At 39.1% G+C, this 14,904-nt stretch overlaps 1 protein-coding gene across 2 annotated transcripts in view; it reads right to left on the bottom strand.

The window, feature by feature from the left end:
- The window catches only part of BICC1 (BicC family RNA binding protein 1), a 90,525-nt gene that overhangs the window by 30,555 nt on the left and 45,066 nt on the right, over positions 1–14,904 (bottom strand). The gene's annotated exons all lie outside the window — the stretch shown is intronic.

Below are 14,904 nucleotides of genomic sequence, written 5' to 3'. Positions count from 1 at the left end.
TGCTATGTGAATTTCAGCAGTCACTCTGATAAATTGCATTCTGTGTCCCAAAAATTGAGTTTAAATAGACAGATGGGCATCAGAGTAGAACACTCTCAGTCTCCAGTTTACCTGCAGATGCAGTACAGAGCACATTGCAAGGTATCTGCTTGCTAGAAGCTCCTAAAAATCCGAAACCAATACATTAACTAATTTCAATTTTCACTGAAAGATTGTGACAAATCTGTGCTCTCAAGTAATTTAATTACAGCAATAAGTTTATATAACTACATTCCAGGGCTTGAAATTTCAGTTTTACTATAGTTACTGCCAAGCACACTCACTGGATGTTAAGCCCCTTGACAATTCCCTTTCATATTACAACTGTGTTGGTATTGTATCCCTCCCTTGACTGGCCAAGTGTAAGCAAACCACTGCTCTTCACAGAAAATACAGCACAGCCTGATCACAACCAGAAAAGCCCAAAAATCTTCCTACTCTTACAGGAATGACCCAAGTTCAAATCACTCTTGTGTAAGTGTAGTTACAGTACAGTGCCCACCTGCTGGCTCCTTTGCTACCTAGAATTTCCTTAAAAACATTCACCAATGTGGCCATAAATACATTTTATCTTCCTCTGAGCCAGTATAAATCCATGAGTTTAAGCTCTGGTGGCTGCAGGCACACACCCCCGAGCACAAACGAGATAAAAGGCTCAAGCAAACGTGACTTTAAAAGCCTCCTTGCCTGTCACCTACCCTGCAGAATTAATGGCTGGGGCTGTTTTCTCAAGTGGCAGCAGTCTGGGAGAAGTGACTCCAGCAAATGAGGGATTTGCTGCCAGCTGCTGGCACAAGAGATGCTGTGAGTTTGTGCGTGTCTAACTGCTGGGATCAGAGAGAACCAACACCATCTCCTGTGGCCGAGCTTCAAATGGCCTGGGATGGTCTTTGTCCATTTATTTATTGCAAAACAGGGAGGAGTCATCTGTGCTTCAGTCAGCTGCTCCAGAAACAAAAGAAATAAACAAACTTGTGATCTAAACACAACGGTTCTTTAATTTTTAAAGTACACAGTTGTGGGGTTTGGGGGAATTTTTCTTCAGACTATAAGAAACAATATGCACTGACAGTTTCTCATTTACAGAGAAAGTTAATAAAAAGCAGATGGAGGTCATAATACAGCAACTACAATACGTGCTGTAATTAATCTGGCACTCCAAACACAATGTCAGCAAGAGACTCACTTTAAATCTCTAAGTAAATTACAGACTGATTGCCTCAGCAACACATTACAGAAATTATTGACCATTTACAAAGTTGCACTGAGGTAAGAAATCCTTCAGCTCAACAGGTACTCTGTAGGTTAATTAGGAAGCTTAGCACTGAGTACTTAAAGTGAATACCTGGGAGAAGTACTTAAACTAAAAAGATTCATCCCCTCAAAATATTCACAAGCCAAATATCATAAACACAGAAAACAGCAGAATTTTTTCACCTTTACATCTCACCCTGAGGAGAGCAGCCACTGGCCAAAGAAAAAATGGATAATTCACATGCATGCACGCATTTCAAATGGCAAAATAGGCAAATATTGTCACTCTTGGCAAGCTATAAAAAAACTAGACTAGAAGAAAGTGAGGCATAGGAAGTTTGGGCCTCCAGACAGAGTATGTCCACTCAGAAAAATGGTGGCAGTGCTGTTCCATTTGAAATGCTGGAAAAATCAAAGAAAATCAGCGTTGTTTCAAATTCTACATCCACAGTTGGAAGAACAAAACCTAAAAATCCCTGTGCTACTTTTCCAGTAACTGTTTTTCTAAAGAAAAAAATAATTACAATCCCTTTCCAGCCATCTCCTACAAATATTTCATGTCCCACCAATTTGCATCAGGAAAATGCAGTGACAGCTGTGGACAACCAACATATGTCAGCTGAAAATTGTCCCCACAATTTAGCTGTCTAAATACTTGTGGGAGAATACAAATTTTCCATTAACTGTAGTAAAAGCAAATTCTAGCTCACAAGTATAGCAAAAAAAAACCCCTAAAATTGGTAATTTCATCAATAATAAATGTATGTTATAAATAGTTGACTGCAACTGATTTTACCAGGGTAAATTTCAACCAGCATTAACACTAAGGAGTTTTGTAAATACTTGTGTATTATACCAGGTATGAGAGTTACTGCAAAAATTACCAGCAAACACATTAGGCTTAAAAATTGGATAATTTCTTGAGAGAAAGCACAAAATAGGATGCAGCACTCCCCATACTCCACCATGCCAGTCTAACTCCTAAATGCCAATGCTGGGCATTGGTTTATGTCAATATTTTAGTTAGCAGCTATGGATTCACATACCTCACTCTCTGGATAACCTTTAGTCTGCCCATGGGGAAAAAAAAACCAAACAAAAAACAAACAAACAAACAAAAAAACCCCAAAAAAACCACAAAAAACCCCACCCAAAACAAACAAACAAAAAAAAACCAACAAAAAACCCACAAAACTTGTGTCATTAGGGTGATTAAGGCACTGGTAACTGCAAGAAGTCAACAAGATAAAAATCCATATTCTTATCAGGAAGTAGAGAGCACCACCTCTCCCCACAGCTCTTGCTCACATCTTTTCCCTGCCAGCAGATGAGAGCAGAACAGCAAAGGGCACCACTTGCAGACACAGGTTTAGAAATTGCAGTTTAGGCACTCAGGTCTAAGTTAGCAGATGTTCATTTTCAGCTGATGTTGGCAATGAGTGAGGTTAAAGTTTTAGTTGTAAAAATAACAGAAGATGGAGCAGAAAATATGTAAAAAATATCTGTGTCTGTTAATGTATGTTAGGAAGAAAAGAAAAAAAGAGTTAATGGCCAAGAGTCTCTTCTTGATAATTTCTTCATTTGGGCTGATATGCTGCTTACACTGCTAAGAAGCAATTTTCAATATAATGAGTCAGCTGATTAAAAGCATAACCCATTTTGTAGTAGCTTTCTTATCTTTGTCTGGCATTCCACCAGTAATTCATGCTATAAATGAACTTCTCTGTAGTAGTTTCTTTTTTTCATTTTTTTTCCCCAACCCCATCACTCTGGAACTTCCATCTTTAATTACGGAACTCAAAATCTGCTCCCCTCCCAAATGCACCCGTGTACACTGTCATGGCATTCCTACAGGGATTCCTTCTTGTAGCATCCTTCAGTAAGCAAATCCACAAGAAGAAAATAAAAAATATGCACCCAAATAGCCACTTTCAGAATTTCTTCCCTTCACAGAAAGCAGACATTCAATCTGACAATTCAGATTTCTTTGATGTGACCAAATGTGTGTGCCTGAGCGAAGTCAACTCCCCTTTGTAACCTCCACATGACAGAGGCAGGAGAGTTGAGCATGAGCTTTACTGCTCACTGCACTCAGGGCAGTAGCAACAGCAGAGGGGAACTAGACACAGCAATCTGCACACCTATAGCTACAAATTTACTGCTGGAAATCTCCGTGGGAGCTGTTTGGCATTAGAGGATTTTAAGCCAATTCCACAAAAAAGCTTGCACTTTCCTGAAGCCCAGTATTTTCACAGCTTGCTTTCTTGGCTACTACTCTCCTCCAGCACTGCAAAATCAAGTTTACATTATTTGACATTGCACTGGACACAAATCCAATCAGCTGGATGAAAGCTGTACTCAAAATTAATCCTTTTTATTGCCATCTTGGTTTACTTGCACACATTCTAACACTGTTTTGTGATTTTTTTTTTTTTTTTTTAGTATAAATTGCCAATATCCTCAGCTCCCATGGACTAGAAATTCATATTTTGCGTTCCTGGTATTTTAAGTCATCCATATGTTTTGATGCAAAACAAGACATCTGGTAAATCTTTAACAAATTTAAATTGCAGCCATCAAAACTGCAACTTTATGGAAGCTGCACAAAGACATCAAATGGGAATAGTGACATGTTAGACACTGAATCACTGGTCTAGGACAGTAATTAAAGTACACATCAATACAACAGCATTTACCAGCTTTTCCCTAGGATATTCATTAAGAGCCTCAGAATTGTGTCTGATCTAATTTCCAAGACAAGGATATGTATTGGAAATCCATGCCAGATACCCATGAACACAAGGCTGTAATCCTCCCCTCCACCTTTTGGAATAAGCATTTTCATCACCTTCCTCCTTTGCACCTCCCATCTGTTTTCCCATTTACACCATCTTTGTCACTAATCTCTATTATTCTATTCTTTCAAAACCCTCATTTCTTTAAGACTCCCACTCTAACCTCACGTTTCCTGCCATCCCACCTACCTCTTTCCAACTGGCTTCAGTCTCCTCATCAGCCTCTCATTTCCTCTCTGTGTCTCTCCCCATTCCACTTCATTCCCAACTTTGTCCTTTCCCACAGCTTTGTTCCCATTAACAAGAGCTCATTTGCCTTTCCCTTTCACAGGAGTTAATACAGGGAGAACATGTTGCCAACAGCCCTCTGAGACTGGCCATGGTTGGTGAGCATCGCCAGATGGTTTTGGTCTCCCCCAGCTAAATGAAACCAATTCCAAAGCCAAAACTACCAGTGTGCTTAATAAGCATTTATCATAAAAACACAGATTTTTTAAAACATTAAAAATCTGGACCAAGAAAATTACCAAAACACTAGCTATGCATTAGATTTTGTTCTCTTTAGATCTGACTTCCTTTACAGACAAAATAATCTTGCCAAATAATCAAGGAATTAAATGACCAGCACAGTTTTATGCAAGGTTAAGTTTGTACAGATGAAAAGTTTAAAATTCTAAAATCTGCATTACAGCTGTTTTTCAGATATTCCCTCCTACTGCTACTTCAGGAAAATCATATGATTCAAATTACAGTTTCCAGAGGAAGTCATTAAAGAGACTAGAATTTCTATCAATGATGGTTTTGTAAGTTTGCACTTCGCCTTTGGCACGGACTCTGTCTATATTTAGAATGCACAGTATAAAGAATACTTGAAATCAAAGCAACACACAAAAATATCAGGATTTTACTAGTAATACATCCAATTTGCAGGGAGAGGATGATACTCATGGAGCCTGTAATTTCAGAAGGTTTATAGGACTTAATCAGGGTTGGAGCAGGGAATGCAGTATCCAGCCCTACCTGCAAATGCTCCAGTCCCCAGGAAAGGCTCTTCGGGAAGTTACAGAAACACTGTTTCAAGAAACTAGAAAGACTATAATTCTTTTGGTCAGCAACAGAATATCACACATTAGGTATAATTGCTTCGAAGTATAAAAATGTAGTGTTCTCACCAGTAATATTCAAGGTCATACGATCTTTTTCCCTTCAAACTGTGACGAGACTCTTAAGTAGATTTCTGTCATGCATCTTTGTTTCTCTGTGCTTTTGAGAGCTGGAGGGTTCTGGCCTCCTCCACTCAAGCCATTTTTTGTTCCAAATCAAAACAAGAATTCAAATCCTGTTTACTAACCTGACATATCATTGCCACTCACTGAACAATGCTCAATTGTGCTTAATGCATAATTGGTGTGTTGAAATGAGCACCCTCAGTTATTTATATTAGTGTCAGATATTTTCATACAGTAATGCATTATTTTGGTAGCAAGAACTTCTCAGCATCCCTTTATGCCTTTTCAACTATTAGGATTGAAACACATGGTAGCAGGAGTATGTCATACTCAAAAAAAAATGAAACATGTCACTTGCCCTTTTTTTAACACTTCTCCAACCAAACCCAAGAAAAAGCACATGGTGACAAAAGAACAAAATGTACGAGCACTTAAGTATGGGCACTTAAAACCAAGAGTTCATCTTCTCTCATGAAAAATACTCGAGAGGATGAACAATCTCTTCTCTAAAGGAAAAAGTACTAAACTAATACAAATAGCATTGGTTTTGCTGCAACAAGGTCAAGTACAAAAATAAGTTTAATGCCACTCTAAAGAACAGAAAAAACTTGCAATTTCTGAGACCATGTGCCAGATCTGACTGAAATTTTATTTTATGAAGCAACTGCATAGATAAGAAACCATGTTATTCCCCCCTCCCCAAACACTGCCAGCATTCTCAAGAAAAATTGCAGAGCACCCTTTATCTCCTGGCATAGGCAACTCTCAATTCCATTGCAGAATCATATGTGCAATTCATCTACTTCAAAGATATGAGCAGAATTTTTTTTTAAGAAATCTACTTATATACACAGTCCTTAGCTGGACAATTGCATAATAGGGAGAATCTTTTTTCCTGTTTTTAGTGAAGTCAAATAAGAGCTGCAAAGGAATTTTGCTGAACACACAGAGAGCTGACACAGAATACCCAAACCAATGGTTCTGTTGTCATGGGCACCAACAAGGAAAAGGCATTTAAATGCCAAGATTTTTGAGAAAATCTTTACTGAACTGGTATAAGGTCAGACCCACAACTTTACACCTTGGGAACCAAAATTAAGCAGCTTTAGGAAAAATTCTGCTGACAAAAGAGCACTGGCCCCCACACCCCAGTGGCCCTGAATGCCCCCTGCATCAGTGGGACTGGCACCAGGGCATGCCAGGCTGCAGGGCTGAGCTGCCTAGCAGGGAGCTATGGAGGCAGGGCACAGGCTGGAAGCACGCAGCAAGGCAGGGGAGAGAGGGAAGACCACAATTGTGCTGTTTGCCAGCTCTGAAAACAATCATGTCTCCCCTGATTTTGTTTCTAGCAGAAGTAGTTACCCGTCTTGCCTTTGCAAGTGCTTGGAAAAGGCACAAGCGAGTGCACCTTTATCATTATTCACAACATGTGGAATAAGGCTGTCCTGGGATTGGGTGATCAAAACCCATTGTGCCTACTGCTCTTACATGAAGGTGTCTCAAACTGGTGCACTGGGATCCCCTTTCCATTTGCAGCTGGGAAAGACTCATGAAGTGAACTCCAAAGCCCATCTTGCAGCACCTTTCTGTTGCCCACTGTGTAACCAGGTGAAAAGCTCCTCTCCTGAGGGAACAGGTGCCCACAGCAGCCATCAAACCACCACCTCCCTCGCCTCACTGCACCAGGTGTGGACAGGGAACTATTTCCTTGACTTTAAGGGTGGGGAGCCACATGAGCAAGGGAAGGCACTGGAGCAGCAGCAGGCTCTGAGTGGCTGGCAGAGCTCCAGCTGGGATGAAGTACATTACTTTCTCTGTAAGAATGACTTGGTTACACAGTGGGCCAAGTTACAAGTTGAGCCAACACTTCTGTTGATGTGCATACTGAAATCAGCGCTGGGACTAAACAAGTTAAACCTTGAAAATAGGCCAATACAGAAGTTACCTCTGTTTTCAAGTGCTTAAGCATCCAGGCACTGCAGAGGTTTAGATGCTCTCTTCTCTCCATCCCTCTACATCCCTTCATCCCTAGCTAAAGACCAGGAACAGGAAGAGTCATCACTCCATACACGTTTGGTTCCTAGCAAGAGTTAGGGTACAGCCTTCCAGTTGGCACAATTTTCAAAAGTATCTTAGTGGGTGAGAAGCTCAAGTTTGTCAGAAAAGCTCCACATATCACTGCAGGTTTCCAATGGCCTGATTAATTCCCCTACCCCTTTTCTTAAATTAGAGCTTAAGGCTCTAAACCAATTACGTGGCTATTCATAGCACTGAATTTAAGGTAGGCAAATTAGTTGATTATATCCTACATTCACTCAGTCAGGTGTGGTTTTGGGGTTTTATTGTAACTAGAAACAGCACACAAAGATATGAAAGTAGGTCGAGAGCAGGAGCTGACCCAACCTATGCAAAACAACTGAGAGTCCCTGGTTCATGAGCAGCACTTGGTAGTCCTGGGATGCTGTGTGACCTTCCCAGGTGGGGCTGATTCAGCTTTTAAGACATTAGGTGCAACGTAAACTCAGTGCCTTGTTGCATTTAAAGAAACACAAAACATCAATTCCTTCTACAGTAGTTTACAGTAAAGAGTGTTTTCCTTTCAGATTGATAAATCAGCAACACAGGTAAGTAGTGCAGGCACACAAGCAATTCCAGCACATGAAGTTCTGCTTCCTATTATTAACAACATTTAACACACTTTTAGAGGTTATATATGGCTACAAATGAAAAGATTGCAGTTTTAGAAGTGAATGAAATTATAGGAGGACTTTTAATCCCAATAACATAAGTACTTTTACCCCGCAATTTACATGGGCATAGTCTTTAGAAAAGTAGCAGAATTCACTTCTATATTGAAAGAATTAAGAACACATCAACTGTAACTAAGAAAGGCAGCTTCTGTAAGAAAATGTTTTCATGCAAATTAAATCATCTCCAAAATCCACAACCTTTAATTCCTGCGGTTTTTCCACAACACAGCTAGTTCCAAATCACTTTTTAACAAAATTAAAATCAGGCATAAGATATATACAACATGAAAAAGGAAAACAATTAACTAATGCCTCTTTGGCCTAGAAGAAGGAAGTCATTTAAGGAAATCACTAAAAATCTCTGTTATGGCTGCAACTATATCAAAAAAGAGGAACATATATGTAGAGCCATAAAAAAAGGAAAACACCAAAGACTAAAAGAATAAGGCGATCCTAACAGTCATTATTGTGTGTAGAATCACAGGATCTTTAAGGCTGGAAAAGACCTCCAAGATCATGAAGTCCAACCTTTGACTGAACACCACCTTGTCAATTTAGCCATGGCAGTGAGTGCCATGACTGCTTGGGTTTTTTTGAACATTTCCACGGATGGCAACTCCGTCACTTCCCTGTTCCAATTTCCCAATTCTTCACCACTCCTTCAGTGAAGATATGCACACAACCACACAGAGCACAGCATTACCTGCTTAGGAGTTACATAAGACAAAGAAGCAAATAGCCTAAACTATTAGGCATTTTCTAGTTGCTCTTATGTTTATTTGACTGAACGAGGACTTGGCTAATTTCTTGGAGAAATTTTTAGGTTATATAACTGCACTTTGCAGACATGCCAGCATGTGAAGAACACCAAGATGCCTGGTATTTAAAAAAGATTAGGTATGTAATGTAAATCTAGTGGCCTAGACCAACACCCTTTCAGTATTTCAGCAATCCCAGCGATAACTGAAAGCAGAGAAATCTATTCATTCCACCAAACTTTGCATTTACTACAAAATATCAGCAATGCAATGAGACTGTCCTGAAGCAAGGGCCCAAACCCCCTTGACACCACACAAGTACTTTTTCCTCTACTCAAAGTTTCTCAACATCTGTGTCATTGAGCCCTTTGGTTGCTGAGGGGTGTTTTGGTTTGGTGGAGGTTTTAAGGTTGTTCTTTTTGGTTGGCTGGGTGTTTTCTCGGGGGAAGGAAACTCTAGAGACTTCCAGATATGCTACGAGAGGTTACAGAAATGTTTAAAGTTCACAAGACTCCTAGATAATACTGCTGTGGAGGGTTATTAACTCTTCCATTATCATATTTAATAATAAAACACTAGGTTTGGACAGAAGCATTGACAAAGTCCTACTCACATCCACTAATCTGAGGTGGGTTTTTCTGCAGTGTGGAATTTCTGCATGGCAGTCTCTTCTTTGTACAAATGTGGGATTCAGCTCAGCTGCAGCACAAAGAGCAATACTGCATAACTTATGATGCACTTGTGTTTTAAGCAGTGATGTAATGCCTCCATGGAACACGTGTGTAAATGATGAAGTGCTCGCAATGGGACGCTGAACTGGCAGGCACAACTCCGAACTACTCATAGATCAAATGAATAAAATTCTGGGCTATTTTACTGCTAGAAGTTTAGCTTTAAAAGCAGTTCACACTCCTTTCAAAAAAGATTGTATTGACAAAGTGATTTGAGAGAATTAGGTATTTTTGAAAAGAAAAATATCTAAAAAGCCTAAAATCAGATTTATCAGAAAGCCTATGGCAAAAGAAGAAATAACCTCGCATTTTATTTGCATGCTTTCCTAAGGCTACACAGCCTGACACCGCAGTTCTTTGTTCTCTCCCTCCCTGTTTCATCTGAAAATATAAACTTCAGCTTCTACCACAGGACTGGGAAGCAACTGAAAGTTGATTTAAAGGTCTGAAAGGACAAACATTTTAGCTTACTCTAGCTATCTAAGGCAGTAACTCACAAGTTTGGCCTTGAGTTTGCTAAGCGTGACATTTGTTTTAACAAAAGAGGAGGCTCTACCTTTTATCACAACGCCTCCTGAAACAGGCAGAATGCTCCCCTTGTACCTAAACAACATTCCAATAACCGAGAGTGAGGTTTTACTAATTTGGTTGAAGTATCTCTGGTTATTTGCCTCAAGCATGGTATTACAGTTACTAACTTCACTGTGCATGTTACCTTCACAGCTCAGGATGCAAAGAGGGAAACAGTTGCACTTGGCTTGCAAGATAATTTGCAAAAGACAAAGTTTAATGAAAAATAATGAAACCAAACTGCCAGGCAATGAATGCCAGCAGTGCCCAATGCCAGTTATTGCTGCCCTCCTTCCAGTGCCTTCAGTACCATTATGTTTCTTGCTATTTCTCCTTGGATATGAATTTAGCATGCTCTATACTTGTGTTGGAGATATGCTAATGAAAAACAGCATGTCGGAAATGCTTGGATAACAGAAGCTAGTTTAAATTTTCTGAAGTTATTAAAAAAAAGATAAAAGAATTGGTAAAAAGTAAAATCAAATGAAAAAAAAGTACAAACAGAACATGGACTAGATTTTTATTGACCAACTTAAAATGCATCAGTGATAAGAGAGGAAAAACAACAAAAAAAAGCAAAACAAAAAGTCACAAAGCCAGAAACAGCAAATAAGAGAAGAGGTAAAATAAAGTAACAGCAGCTCAAGGGAGAAAGAAAAGAAATTGGTAATTTCAAGATATGATACAGATAAAAAAGAGCTGAAGACTGAAGAAAATGTAAGAGGAATGAAAATATGGGAGTAAGAGGAAGAAAGAAGAGCAAGAGAATTCCTTTATAAAAGTGAATGTTGGAAGAGACCCCAGAGTTCCACCTGCTCTGCAAGTTCGATTTATCTTGCATTTCCCCTTACCATCTTTTTCAACTTTTAACTTCCCAAAATTTCCCTGCTCCAACTCTGACCATCTTCCTGCTTAGAGCTACTAAGTTTCCAAGAGCTGCAGGGAGTCTTATGGTGGATGTTCCCCAAAAGCTGTTTCAAGCTGCATTCTGAGCACACACATCCCACAACTCTTTAGGGCTGTTGGAATGCAAATGGACACGGGGGTATGGGGGGGGAGAATCTAGGATTAAAAAGGAGTAAGGAATATAGGTGAAATCTGAACTCCCATATATCCATTTTCTAAAGAACACCCATCCACAAGCACTGCTGCTGGTTAACATGACATTCACCTGCTCCCAAGGCATTAAGCATTCCAGTTCCATATAAACAGATGGGAAAACATATAAGCATGCACAGTTAGGATTCAGACACCTAGCAAATGAACAAGAACACCCCCTCTCCAAAAGTAAAAATTATCCATGGCTAGATTTTAGGAACAGCCACCCTAGTCCCCCACACGAGCACCAATGACAGCACAGCAGAAAGGGCTGGACAACAAGAACAAGACATGTCAGTATTTCAGAAAGGGAGAGGGAAAATCCCATTATCTTATGCCTGTTTGAAACATGTTTGTGGAACTACAGCATCTGATCATTTAGGATTTGGCAACCTACTCACGCTTTCATACCACTGAATAAATCTTTAAAAGACAATTAACAGCATTCCAAAGGAACAGTAACTACAACAGAGTGAAAAAGCATGTTGAGAGCCAAAGTTACTGTCTCTCAATTTGGTCTTTCATTCACCAGACTAGAGAAGATCCCAGACCTCCAGAACATGAGGCTTTGATACACGTTGAGCTCTATAGCACCAGTGCAATGCAGAGCAAACCGTGCCAGTGCCAATTCTTTCATTACTGATGGAATCAGTCATGAAGTGCTTTAAATTGTTCACTTTCCTCCCTAAATCCTTAATGTTATGGGATCTCTTTGGCAACCCGAATAAATGGCTTGCTTTAAGATGCTGTGGAAGATTTATATGTTTGTGTGTTTTCTAAACATTTATTCCAAAATACTTTAACCCTCCTCATCACTAGAGTAAGGCTACAGCATCTGGTGTTCATTAAAACCAGGAAATTCCTGTTTTGCCCTTATGAAACTGTTGAGAGTTGATAATTTTTTTTTTAATTTAGCTTTGTGATGAGGTGTTTTAGAAAACAGATATTAAATGATGAATTTGAATTAGCAAATTTTTAAAATCTGCTTATGCTAAATTCAGACATTAGTCTTTTGCAATTCAAAAAACCCATCAGAAAATATTTATCAAGTGTAAGTTAATGAATTACCATTATGATACTTAAAATATAGAATTTTGGACTCATCAATTTAAAAGTTATAATCCATGTAACAGAAAAGAAATTATACAGAGGTTCACAAGTCATCTTTTCTTGGTGCTTCAGCTTCACTACAGCACATTTTTTTCTAAAAGATCAAGAAAATATTCTGGATCTTGTACAGAATTTATTCTTGCTGAATCTTACTATGCACACCTTGGCTGTAAATTTCAATACCTTTGTGTTTCAATTCAAAACAAAACATGGTCTGTCCTTATTGATTTAGTATCAGTAGTGTCTAATTAAAACTGTCAACAGAGTGAGAAGAACAATACCACTAAGCCCTGAGTGCTCCATGACAGATTGACCAATACCACAGGAAGAAAAGCAATGTTTTCCTAATGACTGTTTTTCCCCTATACTGGGGGGAAAGCTGTGAATGACCTAAGGCCACAACACACAGGATGTGAAGCTGCTGAAACTGCAGGCATATTATTTTGCAAAACTATACAAAAAAACCTGGGATGTCTTGGTGATGACTGGGTCCAGCGTAGGGCTGGGGTAAAGCACTGTCCATCCATAGCTGCTGCTCCCTCGTGAATGACTCAGGCACTCAGCTCCAGCCAAGGAGGCAGGCACAGATAGCATGTTCTGAGTTCAAGTCCCTGGAGAGCCAGCCAGTTTTTTATTGCAGGCTCTCCTCTCAATCACAAAATGTCATTAAGTGAAGCTGAGTATGTTAAACACTTGGAATATTTACCCCTATATAAACAGCTGCTGTAGCTGCAAATGGAAAGTTACAGAATTGCAAACAATTGGTATTAAGTGTAAACAGAACATATAAACTACACCTTATTTCACAAGAAATAGGAACCTCAGGGTTAAGGGGTTCTTTGTACACATGCTGTAATTTACTATCTTAGGTGTATATACACACAGCCCAGCACACCAGGGCTGGCCAGAGACTTAGCTGACTTAACTCTAGAGCCACCTTGAAATCCACAGGCATTTGAAACACTTTTTTTAATAGTTTAGCATGTTGCTAAAATGTCTCGTTTACAGCCCATCACTATCTCACTATCTAAAGTTTCTTTTGGCACAAGGACTTTCCAGGATAATCATTCCCACTGCAGATACATTCAGTATGCCCAGCTGTAATATGTGTTCCCTTTCCTCCATTTTTAGTTTTATCAGCTCATAACTCCAAGCTGTTTTATTTCCCATGGTACTCAAATTCATTCCATGTATTGATAAACCTTCACAACATTATCTTCTACTTGAGGTCACTAATAAATAGGTTAAATTAACTTACTTTTAAGCTGCATTTCCAAGTACCAATGCAGAAACCCAATCAAACACCTCTCTTACCCCTCTTTTCTTGGCCTTTTATTCATGCTTTTCATCTTCAGAACTAAGCCATTTAAATTAGGGGGAAAAAAAGTTACAGGCACCACTTAATTTCTTCTTTTCTCTCCTCAGAAAAAAACAAACCCTAGTGCCTCAGCTTACTGAGGAGCATTGGGTGTGCATCAGTTCACAGCACCCCAAGGAGAGGGTACACAGAATTCCCCAGGTTTGCACAGACACCTTGTCACTCCTGCATTACTGTGCTATTTCCACATATTAATGCCTACATAAATAACACCTGTGTTTTTCCCAGTTTTAATTCCTTCCCCAATTCTCCCCCTTTAAGTGAGATTCTTTTTCCATAAAAGTGGGGAAAAGAAAAAATGAAATCAATTTGGACTTTAATACCATGTGGGAAAGTACCTCTGATACAATCTCACTTTACATCATAAAAATTTTATTAATCCTGTACCTTTCTAAAAAGATCATTTTTCTTTCCAAGTGATCTTATTCATTTACTAAGGTTAGCCCACACCTCTCCCTGTACATTCTATATATAACATAGAGAGAAATTATCTGGAGTTCACTTTCTTGGTTTTTTAATATGTATCAGCCTGGACAGAAACTCATGCAGTGTTCCCTATCCCATTTTTTTAATGCAGAAGATAAATTAAGTGTTGCTTTCAATCAGCTATGACTCCTTAAGAACAGAACAACAATAAACAAGAGGGTTTATTTCAAAGACAGATGCTCCAGACTGTATGCTTAGCTCACACTAATAGGCTGGACTTCCAAAAGAAGCATAATTTAAAACATAATACTGGTCATTCCTAAGAAACAGCTCCACTTAGGTTTCTTAGAGAAGCCAAAAAAGCGTGCAGGCTGTCCCTGTCAGGGACACAATGAGTATTTACTGTTCTGCTGGGCTTGGCCAACACTCATCTTGTACTCTACAGAAACAAACACAAAACCCCACAGAACACCCACTCATCTAAAATGTTACCAGAAACACTGGCTTTGGCTGCTGTAAAGAAACTGTTGTGATTAGATACAGAATCATACAGCAGAAGGCACACATGCTTAATACAACAGTACAACAGGATTGATTAAATAAAGTACTCACAGAATTGCAAGCTCCTTAAAATGGGTTTATGTATCAAATACCTACATAAAGCCAAGATAACTTCAACAAGAAATTTCTATAAGAAACAGCAGACTGAAATAAAAACACTTGAAGTGACCAGTATTGATGTGTGACCCTCTAAAAATCCAATTCT

This window comes from Vidua chalybeata, chromosome 8 (genome assembly GCF_026979565.1).
Source record: "Vidua chalybeata isolate OUT-0048 chromosome 8, bVidCha1 merged haplotype, whole genome shotgun sequence".
Classification (NCBI taxonomy): domain Eukaryota; kingdom Metazoa; phylum Chordata; class Aves; order Passeriformes; family Viduidae; genus Vidua; species Vidua chalybeata.
This window is presented reverse-complemented; position numbering and strand designations above follow the sequence as displayed.